At 36.1% G+C, this 20,573-nt stretch overlaps 2 pseudogenes; both read right to left on the reverse strand.

The window, feature by feature from the left end:
- Positions 1-261: 261 nt before the first annotated feature.
- Positions 262-4,121, reverse strand: LOC109021837 (annotated as a pseudogene).
- Positions 4,122-7,941: 3,820 nt separating this feature from the next.
- On the reverse strand, positions 7,942-17,666 carry LOC109021828 (annotated as a pseudogene).
- Positions 17,667-20,573: the final 2,907 nt, after the last annotated feature.

The raw sequence follows: 20,573 nt of genomic DNA on the forward strand, positions 1-20,573 counted from the left end.
ATACAAGGGGAAGGAAAAGCTAGATCTGTATAGTTTTTTTTTAAAAAAAACATAATATTTATTTGATTCTCTACATATGATTTTGTAAATCCCCAAAAATCAGAGAAATAATGGTTTACATACGAGACCTTTCTACTCCCAGTTATACCTACCGATGTGATACAATTAATATCCATTACTATGATAAACATTCAAAATCACTTAAAATGTGTCACATCTGTAGTTGTGACCAGAAATGAAGATCTAGGATAAGAACTAGCATTATTCTATGTTTGGGGCATTTTCGTCCATTATGTTTGGGGCATCAACCAAGACATGAACTCCACAGCTCTTCACCTCAGCAAATGCACCTAAATCAAAGGAAAACTCGATTTCGTCTCCACTTACTAGCTCCATTATCTTGATAGAATTACCAAGCATCACAAACTTGTTTCTTAAAATAGACCATCGGAATAGAAACAAATTATCTAAATAGCTCACATCCAAGGGACTTGGTGTAGCTGGAAGAATAACCTGTCGGTAGCCTTTGGTTTTATTGTGAATAGCCATCTTGATTCGAGGCCAGTCGATACAGTTTTCTTCTAACCACCAAATATGGGACGTTTCTGTGCATGTATAAACAACACAAATATATAATATACAAAAATCACCCTTTGAAAGCGAAGGTACGTGAAATGATATGGAAGATCCCTTTTTATGATTGTTGAACCAACTTGGAATCTCACCGGTAGGGAAGATAATCAAACGGTTACAAGGAGCATACTTGGTCCATGTACACTATATCAAACAAAAGAAAAAGGGTTCAGATAATTGTTAAGGAGAGAGAGAGAGAGAGAGAACCTGAAGAACACTTTCTCTAAAATCAGATGACAGATTGTCGCACCCTACCAAATCAACTTGTATGTTAGATTCCAAGTTTAAGCCTTGAATATCAACCAGGTTGCAGCACCCACCAAGGTAAAGTACAGCTAACTCAGAACTTGAGGAAAATGAGAGTGTTTCCAACGATGAGCAGCCCCAAGTAGATAATGTCTGTATACTTGCAGGGAGTCCCAAAATCAAGTAAAGAGACGTATTTTGTTGTAAGAACAGAGATTTTAATTTAGAAAGGCCATTGATGCTTTCTGGTAGGATACGAAAATTGTTTTCTGATAAATCCAAGCCTTGGAGGCAAGAGAATCCCCCAAGGTCAAGGGGAATCTTATCTTCCGACAAATTACAGTGCCTAAGAGCTAGTTTTCCCAAAGTGCCAAATCCAGAAACAGAAGCTTGTGACAAAGTTCTGGGATTCAAACTTCTTGGGGATAACCATGAAAAGAAATGTGATAGCCAAGATCCTGAGAATTTTTCTTTGCATTCAGATAAGGATAAGCCTTTCCAATTCATCAAAAAAATAAAGGACGATGGGAGTTGCTTAATGGCAGTTCCTCCTATAAAAAGCTCTTTCAAAGCAATCATATTCCCCAAATTCTCTGGTAACTTTTCAAGTTGTAAGCAGCCAGACAAGTTAAGAGTTTTAAGAGATTCTAATTTTGAAATGCTTTTTGGGAGATTCCTAAGGTTCTTGCATCCTTTCAAATTCAACAAAACAAGCCCTTCAAGATATCGTATAGAGTCATGAAGCTCAATCAAGTTTATGCAACCTTCCAGAACTAGTATCTCTAGATGTGAGACTTGTGAGAAGCATGGTGATTTGCAGAGATTTTTGGAATAGCTGAGATTAAGGACTTTCAACTTGTTGAATACCTGGATTATGTATATAACAACTGAGATTTTAGGAATAGCCAAGACTTTTGGTGTGTGTGAACAAAAAGATTTAGTGCTTCCGATTACTAACATCAAGAGATCATCTATTTCACGTCTCAATATATATGTTTACATGGTTATGCATAAATATAAATGTCTTACCATATGCTCACTATGTAGTACATTTAACACGTCCTTGTAAAACCACAACCTACTACGTCTTCCTGGATCTTTACGTGAACTTTTGCGAACAATCTCCCTTCCTATGTCTCGAATCAAATCGTGCATCCTCAGCTTACCATGGAGATCTATTATTACAACAGACCTCCGAGCAAGATTATTAATATCACCATCAGGAAAAGTACCACACCCATGGAGAATTTTGGCAACATATTTTGCGTCCATCCCTATAAAGAAGCATGCAATATCAAGGAATATTTTCTTTGTTTTCTTATCCAATGAATCAAAGCTAACTTGAAGTACTTTTTGAATATCACGGTCAGGCATTTTTTGTAATTCTTCCACTGTGCTTATCCATTCGATAATGCTTTTTTCCATGAGAAAAGAACCCAAAACTTTAAGAGCTAATGGATGCCCTCCAGTATACTTCACTACACTAATGGACAGCTCATGGTAATCTTCCATTGGATGGGGCATCTTGATGGCATGCCAACTAAAAAGTTCAAGAGAGTCTGTGCAAGTCAATTCTTCCACTTTATATTTTTCATAGTTTCCAAAATGCTTTAGCAAATCTTCATCTTTAGTTGTTGTAATGATTCTACTTCCAACGCCAAACCAGTCATTGTTTCCAGCTAATGCGTCTAGTTGATCCACATGATCCACATCATCAAGAACAACAAGAACTTTTTTCTCAGCAAGGCATTCGTTAATCAAACAGATTCCCCTGTTAACATTTTCAAATTGCAAATCTCTGTTTTTCAAGATATCAATAAGAAGGTTTTTTTGTAACTTGACTAAACCATCAGACTATCTTGACGTTTCTTTAATGTCTCGGAGAAAACAACTTCCTTCAAATCCATCACTTACTTGGTTATAAACAGCTTTTGCTATAACTGTTTTACCTATTCCACTCATCCCATGGATGCTAATAATGCGAACATCATTTTGTTCCAGATGTAATAAGGATTTCATCTCCACAACACGAAAATCTATTCCTATCGTGTTTTTGGCCACATTCAAGCGGTTAGGGTGTAATCGATGGAAAATTGCTTTGATGATCTTATCGATGAACTTGGCTTCATACCTGCATATTACAATTCAAATTGAAAATAAGACAGTAAGTCATTCTAAGCAATTAAGTTATCAAAGTTATTGAGAATATAAAGTATATTTATTTCAGTATAAGTTCTTGTCATACATCACACATGGCAGACCGACCAAACTCATCACACTTGCTAAGATTTTGGTAAAGTTTACAATTGGAGATACAGACACATAGATCGAAGCCTATATCTGGGATTCAGCAAACAAGTCCTACACAGTGAACATAAAGAAAAGGGAGAATTAAAGGAAATAGAATCTTAGGGACTTGATGGGGCTTTCTTGTTTTTGTTTGCTTGCTGTTAAGATGAAGAACAAAAAATTTCATTAAATTAAGGAGGGTAGATATGTCTTTGGTTGAATGGTCTCTCCATGAAATTGTCGCGTCAAAAACATGTCTTTTGAAGCACCATTTCAACATTCCTTTTAGTTGTGTTTGTATGTATGTATTTGTGTATGTATGTATGTATGCACATACGTATATATACGTTCACATACATACATACACAACCCAGGCACGCACACATATATACATATATATATATATATATATATATATATATATGCATATATGAGAATATTTCAGAATTCTTGGATTATAACGTGTCCGTCCAAACAGCACAAGCACGACCAAACTAAGCCCAACATGAAGCATGCTATAATAATTTGAAATTGTTTTTGTAGATGAAAATCTTGATTAATTTTGAATGCTTATATGATTTTGATTAAAAAAATAGTATAATACCCGTTAACAGTCTCGAGATCCCAGCCGGAACAGTTTGCAGCTTCAGTTAGAGCTGCTCTCCACGTTTTTACCCTCATCATGTCCTTCTGAAACAGCTCTTCATGCCGCGTAAATGATTCGGCAAAAGTTCCAGTCTGGTTTCGAACATCTGTCGGGCTCACATGATAAAATACAGGAAAAAGAGTATGGCTTTTCGTATTCTTGCAACGCACAATTTCTGCAAGCTCTTCAAGACACCTCTTCGAAGAAGCATACCCTTGGGAAAAGACAAGAATGGAAATCCTTGATCCACGGATCGCATTGAGTAGTTCGGTAAAGATGTTCTCCCCTCTTCGAAGCGTGTCGTCATCTCGGAAGGCATCAATTCCGAGTCTCACCAAAGCGTAGTAACCATGGAAACGGAGGTGTTTCTTGGGATTGAGATTGAATGGAATGGAAAAGAGACAAAACTTGTGAGTTAACAAACGGGATATAGGGAGGTTCTCACTTCTAAGAATCAGAGAAAGAGAGAACGAAGAGCTGCAGTTTTTTGATTTTTGAAGCCTTCGTGCGTTGACAATTTCCTAGTGTTGCTCAGTCAATTGCAGTGCTGAGCGAGGAGGGCATGTTGCAATATCGATCCTAGCCGTCCATTTCTGGTCAACGAAGTGGATAACATGGCAGCTTACCTTCCCCGACAGTCACAGCTTCGTTATATAAATTTAAAATAATGCAAATTACGTTATCATATGTAGTTTTGGTTTTCTCCCTTTCACACTGTCAAGAGTTTCATAAACTGGAAAATGGAAAATATCATACGTAGACTATCTGAAATGAAAAATATTGAATGAATCAAAGTATATAGTTGATCATTTGTGCTTACAATTATTTATACTAAAAATAGAAAATAACTAACTAATGTATATTGTCTACTTTAACCTTCTATGTATTTGTCGGATTGAAAATAATTTAACCCCGATAGTTTTCAAAACAGTTTGTACATTATGTTTTAAATAAAGGAATATTTTTATATATATATATTTTTCCTCATCTTATAATATTTTTATAAAATATATTCTAAAAATATCATTATTCGTGAAAACAGTAATTTTTTTTTAGAAAAATAAATAGGTGAATCTCCCAGCCAGTTGGGTGTGTAATCTCCTTTTACACCCACCAATAAGAAACTACCACATAGGCGTTTCAACAAAATCGAGTTTATACATACATGCAGATGATTATTTGTTTTTTCCCATAGCCTCTCTCTCTCTCGCTCCTCCCACCCCCATCGCTCGCTCTCTCTCTCTCTCTGATCAAATAATCTCTCATTCGAAACCTCCCTCTGTTCCCCCCCCCCCCCAACAATAATAGAAAACTTACTCAATTTGGCGATTTCATAAAACATGAAACCAGCATGAGGAAAATTGAAGATTATCCTGTTGAACACTTTCAAATTAAGGAGAGGGTGTAGGATCATAGTATGTGCATTAACATCATGCAAAGTAGTGCATCTCCTATATTTTGGTCGATCAGGTGCCACATTACCATATCACCCCGACCAACCTTGATCTCCTATGGTTAGAGATACGGGTGTCACATTAATCACTATATTTTGGTAAGTGATATGGTAAGACAAGTGATAAATAGATTCTTTGAGAAAGTATTTTTAGTATTTCATTGGTTACTTTTGTTAAATCACCATTTATTCTAAAAATTTAAGCGAGGAAGAAGTATATTTTATTATTTATTTTATTTCTTGACACTTTCTTTATGTGTGGGCCAGACTCTCTCTCATTGAGTGGGCTCAACTCGTGGAATATTTAATTAAATTAAGTAGAGTGTAGAGTCAGGATTTGAATGCAAGACATCTACTCTGATACCATTTAAATTAATCATTTATCCCAAAAATTTAAGCTGATGAGAATAGATAAATTTTATTATTTATTTTATATCTTAACATTCAAATTTTTTAATTCATTTTCTATGATTTTGGAGGGAAAACAAATGGATTTATCATGAAACAAAATTTATCCAGTTCAAAACTCACCATGAATTCTCAACCCCTGGCTTTTACATTGTACAAGGGACATATTTTAACAATGATACTGCCTATTAAGAAACTTTAGAGTGGTTGAAAAGTAATACCAATAAAAACATATGAAGTTTCTATTGAAGAAGTTTGAGCAAATACATTAATGTGAAAAAATAAATGTGACTTCCTAGAAAATGAAGTGGCATCTTGTAAAAAATCACATTCTACCAGGATCATATTTTAACAATGATGCTGCCTATTAAGAAACTTTAGAGCGGTTGAAAAGTAATACTTGGACAAACATATGAAGTTTCTGTTGAAAAAGTTTGAGCGGAACAGTAATTTGAAGAAATAAATGCGACTTTATAGAGAATGATGCGGCAACTTGTAAAAAATACAACTCTTGACTTGTGATTTTTAACTAGTAATTATTAGTTTAAAGGACATCATGTTTCACTCGAAGACGAAGAGGCATGCAACCCAATGTATAGGTGCTTTACACCCAAAAGTGATGGCATTGGTAGGAGTCTCCAAATAGACTCTTTAGTTGTTTTGAAGCAATGTGCCTTTTCAACCCAACATAAGCCTTGATCTGCCCAGGCATTATGCCTCTTCGACCTACACACAAGCCTTGGTCTGCTCAAGCATTGTGCCTCTTTGGTCGGGCCGTGCAGACAGGCCTTAGGCTTAGGCCCACAGGCAGGGCTTTGTGTCCACTGGTTCGGATTGGGCTGTGTGCCCCTTGGGCCTCTAAGCCTATATCATGCTTGTTCAATGTGTAGCCATGGAGTTTCGAACTCATCCCCTTTTCTTTGAAAGGACAGACCCTTACAACTAAGCCAATGCATATCTTCTTATGGTTGTGATTCACGAAAATAAATAATTATCCATATTCAATAAAACTATATATTTAATATCATAATCTACAATAAATATAATAGTTTCTTCCAAACATGCATTAGGGAATCAAGGTATTACAAAGCAATGGAATGGTCCAAGTACTGTACCTATTTAAAAATGTTAACATCTTTCTATTAGTAAAATCAGATTACAATGTACAAGCCACAACCATAAAAGAAATGAGGCTCAGAGAACATAGCCTTCTTTTATGCTTACAACCAGTGTTTTAAATTTCGTATCGTACTGACTGGTACGACCGATATTTATCATACAGGGGTAGTGACCGGTATAGGAAAGGTATGTGTTTCGTACTGGGTCAAATACCGACTGTACCGGTCCGTTTCGGTCAATATCGGCCGATTTTTGGTGTACCGGTCGGTTTTGGTGTACCTGTCAAAATTATTATTATTATTTTTTTATAATTTTCACTCAAATTCTCACATTTAAAGATTATTTTCTTAACTCTTTTTAATCTTCTTCTCTCGAGGACTAAAAATCAAATCCCTACTCTCATTTTCATGATGAAGATGAGCAATTATTTTCTTAAGTAGTTAGAATGAAAACTTAGAAGTATTATTAAGTTTTACAAATATGTGTTTTAACTTTTTAAGACTTGCATTGATGTTATTTTGAAATATAATTTATACATATATAATTTATTTATTATATATAGATTATCCCGAAACAATACCGGTACCGAAATATTTTGTTTCAGCATATTAGCCGAAACGCCGAAACGGCCACCAAAACGGTATTCAAAACTTTGCTTACAACCCCTTAGTGACTACTGATTTTCGAAAAGATTGAATCCAGCATTATCCCAATACACCATCTCAAGACATGGAGATCGTTGTATAGACTTCTTTTATACATACCCATCTTAAGTGGCTGCAGCCAATCCACCATCTCAATTCATGGAGGGAGAAGCTATCTCCCTAAATGCTTTGCCTATACTTAAGTTTATTAAAAGCTCGTTTGTTTTCGCAGATGAAATAAGATGATATGAAATGAATCGAGTTGAAATTAAAGTTAAAAGTTGAATAAAATTTTGTTAGAATATAGTTTTTTAATAGTATTTTTGTTTTGAGATTTGAAAAAGTTGAATTGTTTATTTTATTTTGTGTGAGAATTTGAAAATGTTGTAATGATTTGATGAGATGAGATGAGATGAGTTTAGAGTAGTTGTGAATACAAACGATGAACTTAATACTGGTCACTACCTCAAAAGTGATAATGACTGATATTTACCAAGGATGGCTTACTCCAGCAAGTCATTTGGATTGAAGTTCAGAGACAATAGCTCCTTTATATCTTCCTCATCCAAGGATTTTCGCTCAAAACTAAAGTTGAAAGGAGAAGGGTAAGTGGGCTCCTCATTTATCTCATGAAGACTGGACAGGTATGGGTGATTCAGTGCTTCCTCAACTTCACAATTACCACAAAAAGGAAAAGTTTATCACCCCATCAGTAAAGCGATTGAGAAGAGTGAAATTGGATTTTATTCAATTAATGTTTGGTGGAATACCAGTTATGTGTTTGCAATGATAAAAAATTAGCATTTTCTCTACAAGATCAATTGCCAGTGGGGACACATTTGGAAACTTCTTTGTAAACGGTTGCTTTAGAAAATGAGGAAGCTGCTTCACATACTTTCGAGCATTATCACTTCTTAAGAATTCAAGATTTGAATCATCTGGTGAACTTAATAGTTGTTTCAGCAATGATTAAAAAATATATAAATATAACCATAAGATTGATAGTTTACCCACTAATGATATGCAACTTGTCCTGACATCATTTGCAATTATGCCCAAAGTATATAATTGCAATCTATTTATACATTCCTTTTATTAGCACTGGATGTACAAGAACACCGAGGGTGCACAGATCAGCCTATTTATACATAACTACAACCTATTCAAGAATATCACATCAAATGAATCTAAAGATGGACAAAGAGTTAAAGGAAAAGTCCAAGTACCTTAGTTATAAGCCCGAGCTGTTGAGCATAGTCTTTGTTATGTGCTTCCTTCAATTCACCCATAGAACCTCACACACAAACCCACAATCAAGAACAACAACAAGAACATAGAACAAGAAAATGAGATAGAAACCCAATAATCCACTTCTAGATTCTTGGAAGAGGCTTTCGATGAACCTCCAGAATGAATTTCGAGTACTAAGATTCTGAACAAGAGTCCTTACAATGAATTTGGACTTTATAGTCCTAAGCTACAACTAAAAACGTAGTCGTTTTATTACACAAAACACCCACAATGCACCGCTTCTTTCAACTCAAAACGCACCGCTTCACTAATTCCCAAAATGCCTCGTTTTGAGTTTCATTATGTTATTCACTTCACCACGACAATACTCAACTTCTCTTCAGCCCTTTACATTCCTTCCCCTTTTAAGGTTCTTGACCTCAAGGCCTTAAAAACTTCTCCTCCTCTAAAGGACCTTGCCCACAAGGTGTGGATACAAGTCATGCAACTTCCATAGCAGCTCCCATGTACTATCTTCAACAGGTACCCCTAACCACTTCACCAACACTTCAATTGTAGCATGAATCCTTACCTTTTCATTCTTCTTTCCAGAATCACTTCAAGTTCAGGTTGAACTTGTCCCTGTGAGTAGAAAGTTAATGTAGGTAGTGGTATCACATTTTGGCACAACTACTTCTTTAAAGATGACATATAAAATACATGATGTCGTTTTGAAGAGGGAGGCAAGTTCAGTTTATAAGCAACAATCCCACTTTTTTCAAGGGTTTGAAAATGTCCAAAAAATCTTAGAGCAAGTTTCAAATTATGGAGCATGAAAACTGTGTTTTGTCTATATGACTGGAGTCGGAGAAACACCCAATCCCTAACTTGAAATTCCCTCTCAATTCCTTTTCTATCAGCAAATAGTTTTGTCCTTTGTTATGACCTTTGCAAAATTTCCCTCAACATCACCCACAATTGTTCCCTTGACCTAAGTTGTTGATCCGCTACAGAATTAGCAGATGTACCTGCAATATAAGAAGCTAACTTGGGAGGAAGATAGCCATAAAGGGCTTCAAAAGGAAAGACTATAATTGAATAATAACAAGTGGTATTATAACATCATTCTTCCAACACACTCCATTCTTTAGGCTTGTCACTAGTGTAGCACCTCAAATAACCTTCCACAATTTTATTCAACGCCTCAATTTGCCCATCTGATTGTGGGTGATAGGCAGAATTAAAGTTGAGTGAAGTCCCTTGTAGCTTAAACAACTTTGTCCAAAAAGTGCTTGTAAAAATGGGGTCCCTATCCGATACAATGAATTTGGGAATTTCAGTAATTTAAAAACCCTAGAGAAAAAGACTTGTGCTATCTTACTTGTTGTATAGGGATGTGCAACAAGGAATTTTTCTTCAAATTTAGTGAATCTATTAACTACTATAAGGATCACAATAAACCCACTAAAAGGAGGCAACCCTTTAATAAAATCCATGGAAATGACTAACCATGGTGAAGAGGGAATTAGCAATGGCTGCAAGAGTCCAAATGAATGGACAATTTCATGTTTACAAGTCTGGCACACCTCACATTCTCTGACTAATGCATTTTTGTCCTTGCGCATTCCTTCCCAAAAGAAATCAATTTTGGTTCTGTGCAATATTTTGTGATAGCCCACATGCCCAGCTTGTGGACTATGATGAATGTGATGCAACACCTTTGTCTTGAATGGTGAGTTTGGAACCACTACAAGCTTTCATTTTCTGAATAACAAACCCTGTTGTAAGGTAAAGTGCTTAGGACCCTCTAGACCTTGCTCTAACTTCTCATAAATGGTACTAATTGTAAGACATAGTTGATAACTTTGCTTTAACTCTTCGATCCAAACAGGAGTTGGGAAAGAGATTACGGCTAAAAGTAACTGGCTTTTCTTCAGACTTCCTTGAAAGGGCATCTGCTGCTTTATTTTTCTTCTCTCTTTTATAGTCAATAGTGAAATAGTAGCCCATTAATTTGGTTAACCACTTCTATTGAGCTTCCGTGCCAACTCTCTGTTGATCAGTCTTCACTTTAAAAACTCCACCCAACAAATAAGATCTCCATTTACTTACAGTAGAAACAATAGCCACTAAAATTTTTTCATAAGTCGACAACAACAGTGCCTTACACTTCAAAGCTTTACTTTTAAAAGCAATAGGTTGGCCTTCCTACATATGGATAGGCCCCAACCCTATCCAGAAGCATCACACTCAATTGTAAAGCTTTTAGAAAAATAAGGCAATCTAAGAACAGGATGTGCAGTTTCATCATTTTTAAGTTGTTGAAAGGCCTGAGATTCCTTTGCAGTCCAATTGAAGGAATCCTTCTTAAGTAAAATTGTTAATGGGGTAGCAATGGTTCCATAATTCCTTATAAACTTCCTATAGTAACTAGTGAGACCTAAAAATCCTCTCAATGCCTTCAAGGAATTAGGAATGGGCCATTCAACTATGGGCACAATCTTAGAAAGACCAGCTTTGACACCACAACCAAAAATTGATATGACCCAAATAATCTACTTCTTGCATTGCAAATTTAAATTTCGACATCTTTACGTACAAACTGTGCAGCTTTAATACCCCCAACGCTGATCTGAGATGTGCCACATGATCCATTAAACTTCTTTTGTAAATCAGAATGTTATAAAAAAAAAAACCAATACAAACCTCCTTAAAAGAGATCTGAACACAACATTCAACAATCTTTGGAATGTAGTAGGAGCATTAGTAAGGCCAAAAGGCATTACTAAGAAACCATAGTAGCTTTCATGAGTTCTAAAAGCTATTTTCTCAATGTCCTCCTCCTTGACTCGAATCTGGTGATAACCAAATCTCAAATCCAACTTTGAGAAAATATTTGCCCCAAATAATTAATCAAGTAGCTCATCAATTAAAGGTATGAGAAACTCGTCCTTGATGGTTACTTGCACAATAGTCTACACACATTCTCTATTATCCATCAGATTTTTTAACAAGAAGCGCTGGTGAAGAAAAAGTGCTTTAGCTAGGCTCGACCACTCCAGATTTCAACAAATCTCTAACAATATTCTCTATTTCAATCTTCTGGTAGTCAGTGTATCTGTAAAGCCTCACTAAGACTGGGTCAGTTCCCTCCTTAAATGGAATCTGATTATCAAAGATCTGGTTGGAAGTAACCCCACAAGTCCTACAAAAACCTCATTGAATTCTTCCAACAAATTAGCCACTTCCCTTACTTGACATCCAGGTTCCTCTCCTTGCTCCCCACCTACCAATTGTAAAAAACAACCATGTTGTCTTACCAAAGAAGACTTGAAATTTCCCTATCCATTCTAGATCTTGAACCCATTAGACTTCAATCCATGCAAGGTGACTTTGGAATGCCTAACTACAAAACTCATTGACATCGCGTTGAAATCCCAATTAATAGGACCCTAGGTTTTAACTGCCGAACTCCCAAGACAATATCACAGCCACCTAAGATCAGAACATGAAAAGGAGTTATGAACCTTACACCTTGAATTTTTATAAATTCTACACACCTGCCCTTGCTAACCAATCTGACACCATTAGCCCACTCTCACTTGTAACTTTGAGTCATCCTGAACCTGTAACTTTGCTACTTGTACCATTAACGGATCTAGGAAGTTATGTTTACTCCCCAAATCCACTAAGATTTCAACTACACAACTCCATATCCTTCCAAGTAATTTCATTGCATTATTATTAGAACAACCTAAGATTGCATGGATGGATATTTCTAGCCCCTTCTTCCTCTGCTACTGACTCTTCCTTCCCAACAACAACTTCTTTCATGAATTCCTCAACCTCTGAGCCCTTATTAACAGATTCTTCTACTTGTAATAGTATACTTTTGGATTCTTACCCACATGTGCAAGATTCCATTTTTCATCACAATGGTAACATATGCCCTTCTTTAATTTTTCATCCATTTGTGAAGAAAAAACTTTCTTCACTAGTAAGAGAGGTTTTTGCACCCTACTCACTTCAACAGTTGAGTCATTGTGTACTACACTTCCCCTCCATGGCTTTTTAGTAGCTAGTAGGTACTTTTCTTGGATCTTTGCCAATCCAAACAGAACATTGATATTAATAGGATTGAGCATTCAAATTGGTAATCAAATCTCATCCTTTAAACCACTCAAAAAGTAGCTCAATTTATGCATTTTAGACAATCCCTTTAGCCTATTAGAAAAGGCCTCAAACTTTGCTTTATACACAACTACAGATGATGACTGCTTGAGGCGTATCAAAGCCTTCATTGGGCCATCATAAGCTGTTCACCCAAATCTATCTTGCAATGCCTTTACAAATGAATCATAACCATTAAAAACACCACAATCAATGGCATCTTGATACCATATGAGAGCCTCGCCCTCCATATGATAGGATGGCATTAGAAGTTTTTGACTCAAGGGTGTTTGATGATAATCAGAGTATTGATTAGCTTTAAAAATCCAGGCATATGAATTATTCCCATTGAAATGGGGAAAATCTAATCTCACTCAAAGCTATGCAGATACCCTTTTTTCATTCATACTGAATCTATTATCTTAAAAACCCTCCCTAAGTGAAACCACTTGATGATTTCTTACCAAGTTGTTTAATCATATCAGTGAGAGTATCTAACCTTTAAGTAATGCCATGTATAGCATTATGATGTTCATCCAATTGCCTTTATAGAACCTCCATTATTTTGCCTTTGCCATTGTAGGATCGACAGCTCTGATGCCAATTGTTACGTGCTTACTTCAATTCACCCAGTAAACCTCACCCACAAACCTACAATCAACAAGAACAAGAACACGAACAAGAAAATGAGATGGAAATCCAAGAATCCACTTCTTGATTATTGGAAGAGGCTTTAGAGGAACCTCCAACCTCCAGAATGAATTTCAATTACTAAGATTTTGAACAAGAGTCCTTACAATGAATTTAGGCTTTATAGTACTAAGCTATAAGTAAAAATGTAGTCATTTTATTAATAAAACACCCACAACATAACATAAAACTCTTCCTGCACATCAGTTTCTTTTAACTCAAAATGTGCTTCACTAATCCCAAAACGCCTCGTTTTGAGTTTCATTATGTTAATATTGTTGCTCACCATAAAACACACTGCTTCACTTACTCTTCAGAACACACTGGTTATTCACTTCACCACAACAATACTCAGCTTCTCTTCAACCCCTTACATTTACCAGGAAATAGTGGCACTCTTATGATTATCTCTAGAAAAATATAGCCAACTGATCAAATATCAATGGCTCGGCTACTGTGTATTCTAAACAGTTAATTAACAATTCTGGGGCTTGGTACCATCGAGTTACAACATATTATGTCATGATATCTGTCTCTGAGGTAGTTCTTGTAATCCCAAAGTCACAAATTATGAGGTCACAGTTCACATTGAGAAGTAGGTTGCTTGGCTTCAAATCTTGATGCAAAACGTTTGCAGAATGTATGTACTTCAATACCCTCAATAGTTGATACAGAAAATATTGCAAAAGCATTTAAAGAATATGCTTTTTACATATAATTAGCATAAATAGTTAAACCAATATTACTAGATCAAACAAGTTTCCACAATGCATTTGAGGTAGCTTTCCTAGGCCTCCCCCCCTCTCCTTTCAATCGTGATATGTGGGTTGATGAGAAAAAGATTGAGAGACAGAGACAGAGACAAGGAGAGTTTAACAGATAAATGAATTAATCATTCTTCATCATCTTTTACGACATATTTTTCCTCATCAACCCTACAGAACAAATCTTGATGTGTGGGTGCGAGAGGGAGAGAGGGGGAGAGAGAGAGAGAGAGAAATCAATTACTTGTTCCTCGTCCTTTAACATTTTCCTCATTACCCCAGTGGAATTGTAAATTAATTATGTGAAGACTTAGCCTCCCGTTTGGATAGTGAGATGTGATGAAATGATTTTAGATAAAAGTTAAAAGTTGAATAAAATACTGTTAGAATATTATTTTGAGATTTAAAAAAGTTGAATTGGGATTTGAAAATGTTGAATTATTTTGTGTAAGAATTTGAGAAAGTTATAATGATGAGATGAGATGAGATGAGTGGAGATGATTTCTCAATCCAAAATGTAACTATTTGGATACTGGTCTAAATTGTTTTAGCACAATCATGAAAATTACATGTCAATGGATAATATTATCTTTCAAAGGGATAAGCAAATGCATGATATGTTCCAACTAGTTGACAATAACATCAACATTTGTCAAGCTCTTTAGACTTATACATCTAGGTATCAATAGGAAATTAGGAATAGCATTTACTCAACTAGAATAGCAAATAAGAGAAAAGTTAGAAACCTAAATGAAAAGCAAATTCTCATCCTTTGTGCCCCCGTGAGTTTACGACAAATACAGAGCCAGCTTGCTTAATATACAAGTCTCTTCTGAAAATATGTTTCGATGTTCTTTTTTTTTTTTTAAAAAAAAAAGGATGACAACACCTCCAAAATATTATTAAAAACTCTTACTTATGGTGGAGGAAAACTCCAAACAAATAAACCCCAACTAACATAAAACCAACATCAAACAAATTAGACATTAAAGCCTAATGCTAGGCAAACCAAGAAAATCCAACCGAAGTAAACCTCGAATATGTAGGGGCAAACCATTGGAACCCACATATGTACAATTTTTCCCCTCCTCACCTTAACTTGCTAGAAAATCTGCAATCTTATTACCTTCTCTAATTTGGTGCGATATCGTGTAATTAAGACCATGAAGAGCCATAAGCAATTCCTCCCAAAAATCCCATAAATACCAAACCGAGCAATACTTAGTAAGAAGCCACTGTACAACCAAAGCTGAATCATTCTCAATCTCAACCTGAGTAATTCCCATCTCCTTACATAGTTTCAACCCACAAATATGGGCCCTAAGCTCCGCCTCATTATTAGTACCAAAGCCAAAATTAGAAGAGAAAGCTACTACTACTCTCCCAAAATCATTCCTAATAACACCCCCACCACCACAATTCCCAGAATTACCTCGGCAAGAGCCATCAAAATTCAGTTTCACCCACCCAGCCTTCCTTCGGTCTCTTCCAGGAAATTAGACATAGACTTCTTACCACTGGGTTAATAACAGGCAGATCTAATGCAACCAATGACTCCTCATCTGCACGATTTAATCTTTGAACTTTGGCAATCGAATCCGAGACTTGCCTTAGCCAAAACTGAATTGACAACCATATCAAATCTATAGACTCATCCTTCCCCTCCACACGTGCTCTACATCGGTGTAACCACAATCTCCAAATGATCAAGAAAGGCAGCCAACCGATAAACTGCCCACATTATGAAGAACGCCTAGCACAGCAATGCCAATGCCAAACTCTCGGCCACCAAAGATTTACATTCATGCAACTGAAGCCCAACACCTGCATAATCCTCCTCCAAACAATTTGAGCAACCTCTCCCGAACATAGGACATGATCCAAAGTCTCCACCCTTTTTCTAACACAACAGTTACACGTAGATGCAAAAGAAATGCCCAGTTTCTGAACACGATCATCCATTGGAAGACAACCAAACCGCACCTTCCACATGCATAAAGAACTTTTTTTGGTAGAAACTTATGCCAAATCCACTCCATCCCATCTACTCTTGGACTCTTAACATGAATCAACTCCCAAGCTGAAGCCGTAGAAAAACTACCATTCAGTGTAGGCTTCCAAATCACCATATATGCCCTCTCTCGGTCACTAATAACCTCTAAGACCACCTCCCTAACCCAAGAAGATCCAACCAGCTCCTCAAGCTTAGTGACGTCCCATTGGTTTTCTATCTAGCAATCACGCACCAAAATTTGTGGAGTAGAAACACCCACACCTAAATCAAAACCCACACTATTGGCAAACGTCCCATTGGTTTCCATATATTAGCACACATAATGCATAAAAAGTAAGCCCTTAAGAATGATTAAATACTTAGAAGAACCACTAGTTCACAATATGCAAAAGGGAACTGCTTATCTGACAGTGATCAACTATCAAAGCCTGGCTAGATTGTATAATCTGATTGAGGTCAGTATCCATTAACTCATATACAATATACACATCATTAAAATTTTCCTTCTCTAGTGGCCTTACGATTTCCTTAATATTGATAATTTTCACAATGAAACAATGCAATTGGTTTGTTCTTACTCGCAGCAAAAGAAAGTATATGGGGGGTTGCACATTTCCTCTGTGGCACTCCATTTAGCCAACTTTGCAATTACATATCATAACTTTGTGTTGTACACCAAATTAAACCCATGTGAAATAAATATAACAAAATAGCCTTGAGATACATTGTTGGAACATGCTATGATTGGTACTATAAACTTTGCGTGAAGAAGTGACAGTAGACGATATGTGACCGTAAAAAAACAAAAAATTCATGTGACTACATCTTCATAGTCCTTTTTGCAAAGGAGATTGATCCTTCAAAGTGTCCTTTTGGCATCAATCATGCAGTTGAATGCATTTCCAATTTTCTTGATTGCAAGCTCTTCTTTAGTCTCAGAATTCATTGCACAGCTACAATAAGAGAATAGAAACCACCCCCAATTATAACAAGTAAAATTTAGAGATAGTAAGAAACATTACCAATGGTTTAGAAGCATCTACCTGATCGCTGAAAGGTGTACAAGCATGAAATAAGTAAGCTTCTAATATTTTTGCTAAATACTCAAAATCACACCATATCATTGTCACTGGAATCATGCTGAAAAGGATTTGAATGTACCTTTCATGCATAACCTCGTGAACAGTGAGTAGAATGTTCCAGTGGAACAACATCCATATCTAATATATGTGATATTAATATGGAACAACATGCATAACCTTGGATTTCCGTTGGGGACTGCCTCAAGAACTATATCAATATGGGATATAGTGATCAAGAAGATAGAACGTAGATTGGCGGGATGGAAGTGGTTGTACATGTTGAAAGGTAGAAGGATTACCTTAATCAAGAGTACTCTTTCTAACATACCCACATATTTCTTATCTCTTTTCCCAATTCCAGGTAGTGTGGTGGCCCAGATTGAAAAACTTCATCTTGATTTCTTATGGAGTGGTGTGGGGGATGAATTCAAATTTCATCTAGTCAGTTGGGATAAGGTATGCACTCCAATCTCCTCTGGTGGATTGAGAATTAGAAATATGAGAATTTTCAATTGGGCCTTACTTGAGAAATGGTTGTGGAGATATAATATGGAACCGGAGGCCCTATGGAAGTCGGTAGTTGATTGCAAATATGGTAGTTTGTAGAAGGGTTGATGTACTAGAGAGGTGAGTGGGGCATATGTAGTGGGAGTTTGGAAGCACATTAGACGAGGGTGGGGGGTTTTTATTCGCCATACCAAGCTGATGTTGGGAGCGGGCTCTAGAATTAAATTTTGGAGTGACATATGGTGTGAAAATAATGCCCTAATGGACTTATTTCCTTCAGTTTTTTTGGATTGCATGTGCTCAAGATGCTTTAGTGGCGGATCCCATGGTGTTATTGGGAGATCAAGTCCAATGGAACATCACTTTCAATAGGGCGGCACAAGATTGGAAAGTTGGCAGCTTTGAGGACTTTTTTAGCCTACTGTATTCTACGAAGCTGAGTAGCAACGAGTTGATATGTTGTGGTGGGTACTGGCAAGTAAGTGTACATTCTTGGTTCGATCCTTCTACAAGTCCCTCACACACTTGCCAAACAATCAGTTTCCATGGCGAAGGATTTGGCAAAATAAGGCACCTTCCAAGGCGGCATTTTTTACTTGGACAGTGTCCCTGGGTAAGATTTTGACAACAGATAACTTGAGGAAGTGAATGGTGATTATACTAGATTGGTGCTACATATATAACAAATCCGACGAGATAGTCAATCTCCTCTTACTACATTTTGAGATTGCTAGAGTACTGTGGAATGGAGTGTTTGGCCGAGTAGAATTAGCTTGGGCAATGCCTACCATAGTGGTTAAGTTTTTGGCCAGCTAGACACCTTCAGGAGGTATTCCATAAATCAAAGTTGTGTGGAAGATAATGCCTATTTGTATTATGTGGTGCCTGTGGCGGGAGCGAAACGACTAGACGTTTGAAGACAATGAGTGTTCATTAGCGGAATTTAGATCTTTATTTTTTAGAGCTCTATTCCTATGGGTCATAGCTGTAGACTTTAATGACTTTGATTTTCATGACATACTTATTTCTATTGTTACGACCAAGATAGGTCTTATCTCTTGTATACCATCTTATGTACTTGGGCTATGCTTATCATCATTAATACTATCGTTTACTTATTAACAAAATATATATGTGATTCTACCAACATTCATGGGTTTTATTTACAAACGTATTGAAATTGAAATAATTTAGTGCAATTCAACGAGGGTAAAAATGAAGGGAAGACGATTACGCTTTAAAACTGACATTTATCATCGTCCGATTAAATATAATCACGTCGATCTTTTCTAACAACAAACACCAACGAAAACTCCGCTCAGAAATGCAAGGGAACTATAAATAACAGGCAGATTTTGTTTTAATCTCAACTTTATCTATTTAATAGGTAGCATAGAAAAGTATTGTTCACACAAATTCTTCCTTAACTTGATTACCATCCAAATTCTGTCATAAATAATACAGAAGGCTCCCATAATACAACATGTAAGCCAAATTTCTCAGAAACTAATACAAATACTTAAGCGCGGTTTGGATAGTGAGTTGAAATGAAAGTTGAAAGTTGAATAAAATATTGTTTATTATTAGTTTGGATAATTTCCCATGTTTATTATATTTTTGTTTGGAAATTTGAAAAAGTTGTAATGATGAAATGAGATGAGATGAGATGAGATAAAATACTTCTTATATTCAAATAGGGCTAGAGAGAATTTTGGTGTTAAAGTGTGATTGATTTAGGTGCATTGAACATAAGGTTAGTAGATTTTTGTGTCTCCATCGTAGACGTGGACTATTTATATTAGACGTGGACTGTTTAAATCGAGCCACTTAAATATTGAGTAATACTAGATATAAGTCCCAAATAGACAAGCTCTATACAATTTTTTTGTAAAAAAGTGGGTCCCACTAATAAAGAATAATTTGTTTTTACACTTTTTTTAAGGTAGAGTCTACTTTTTTACAATGGCTAGCATGTAGCTTATCTATTTGGGGCTTGTACAAATCATTTTTCCTTAAATATTAGAATCTCTATGTAATTGCTAAAATTTATTCTTCTATCTTCTACTTCTTGCCAATCATAAAATATCTATTTTAGAAAGACTTGTTCCATTTTGCGACTTAAGGAAAAAGTGCCCTAGAACCTAAGCCAGTTTCCATTACAGATCATCGATGGCCAACTTTGAATACATGTTGTGAAGTAAATGAATAGGCAAGATGATTTACAATGAATACAAAAGTTAATCTTCATTTATTTTTTAAAATGGCACGCCTAATAGAATCTTAATTATATTACACTACACAAAACAAATCAGATGACAGATTGTCACACCCAACCAAATCAACTTGTATGTTAGATTCCAAGTTTGGGCCTTGAATATCAACCAGGCTGCAGCAATCACCAAGGTAAAGTATAGCTAACTCAGAACTCGAGGAAAATGAAAGTGTTTTCAATGATGAGCAGCCCCATGCAGATAATGTCTCTATTTTTGCAGGGAGTCCCAAAATCGAGTAAAGAGACTTGTTCTGTTGTAAGTGGAGAGATTGTAATTTAGAAAGGCCACTGATGCTATCTGGTAGGATACAGAAAGTGTTTTATGATAAATCAAAGCCTTGGAGGGAAGAGAATCCCCCAAGATCAAGGGGAATCTTATCTACTGACAAATTATAGTCCCTAAGAG

The sequence above is a fragment of the Juglans regia genome, chromosome 5 (assembly GCF_001411555.2).
Source record: "Juglans regia cultivar Chandler chromosome 5, Walnut 2.0, whole genome shotgun sequence".
In the NCBI taxonomy this organism is placed as follows: domain Eukaryota; kingdom Viridiplantae; phylum Streptophyta; class Magnoliopsida; order Fagales; family Juglandaceae; genus Juglans; species Juglans regia.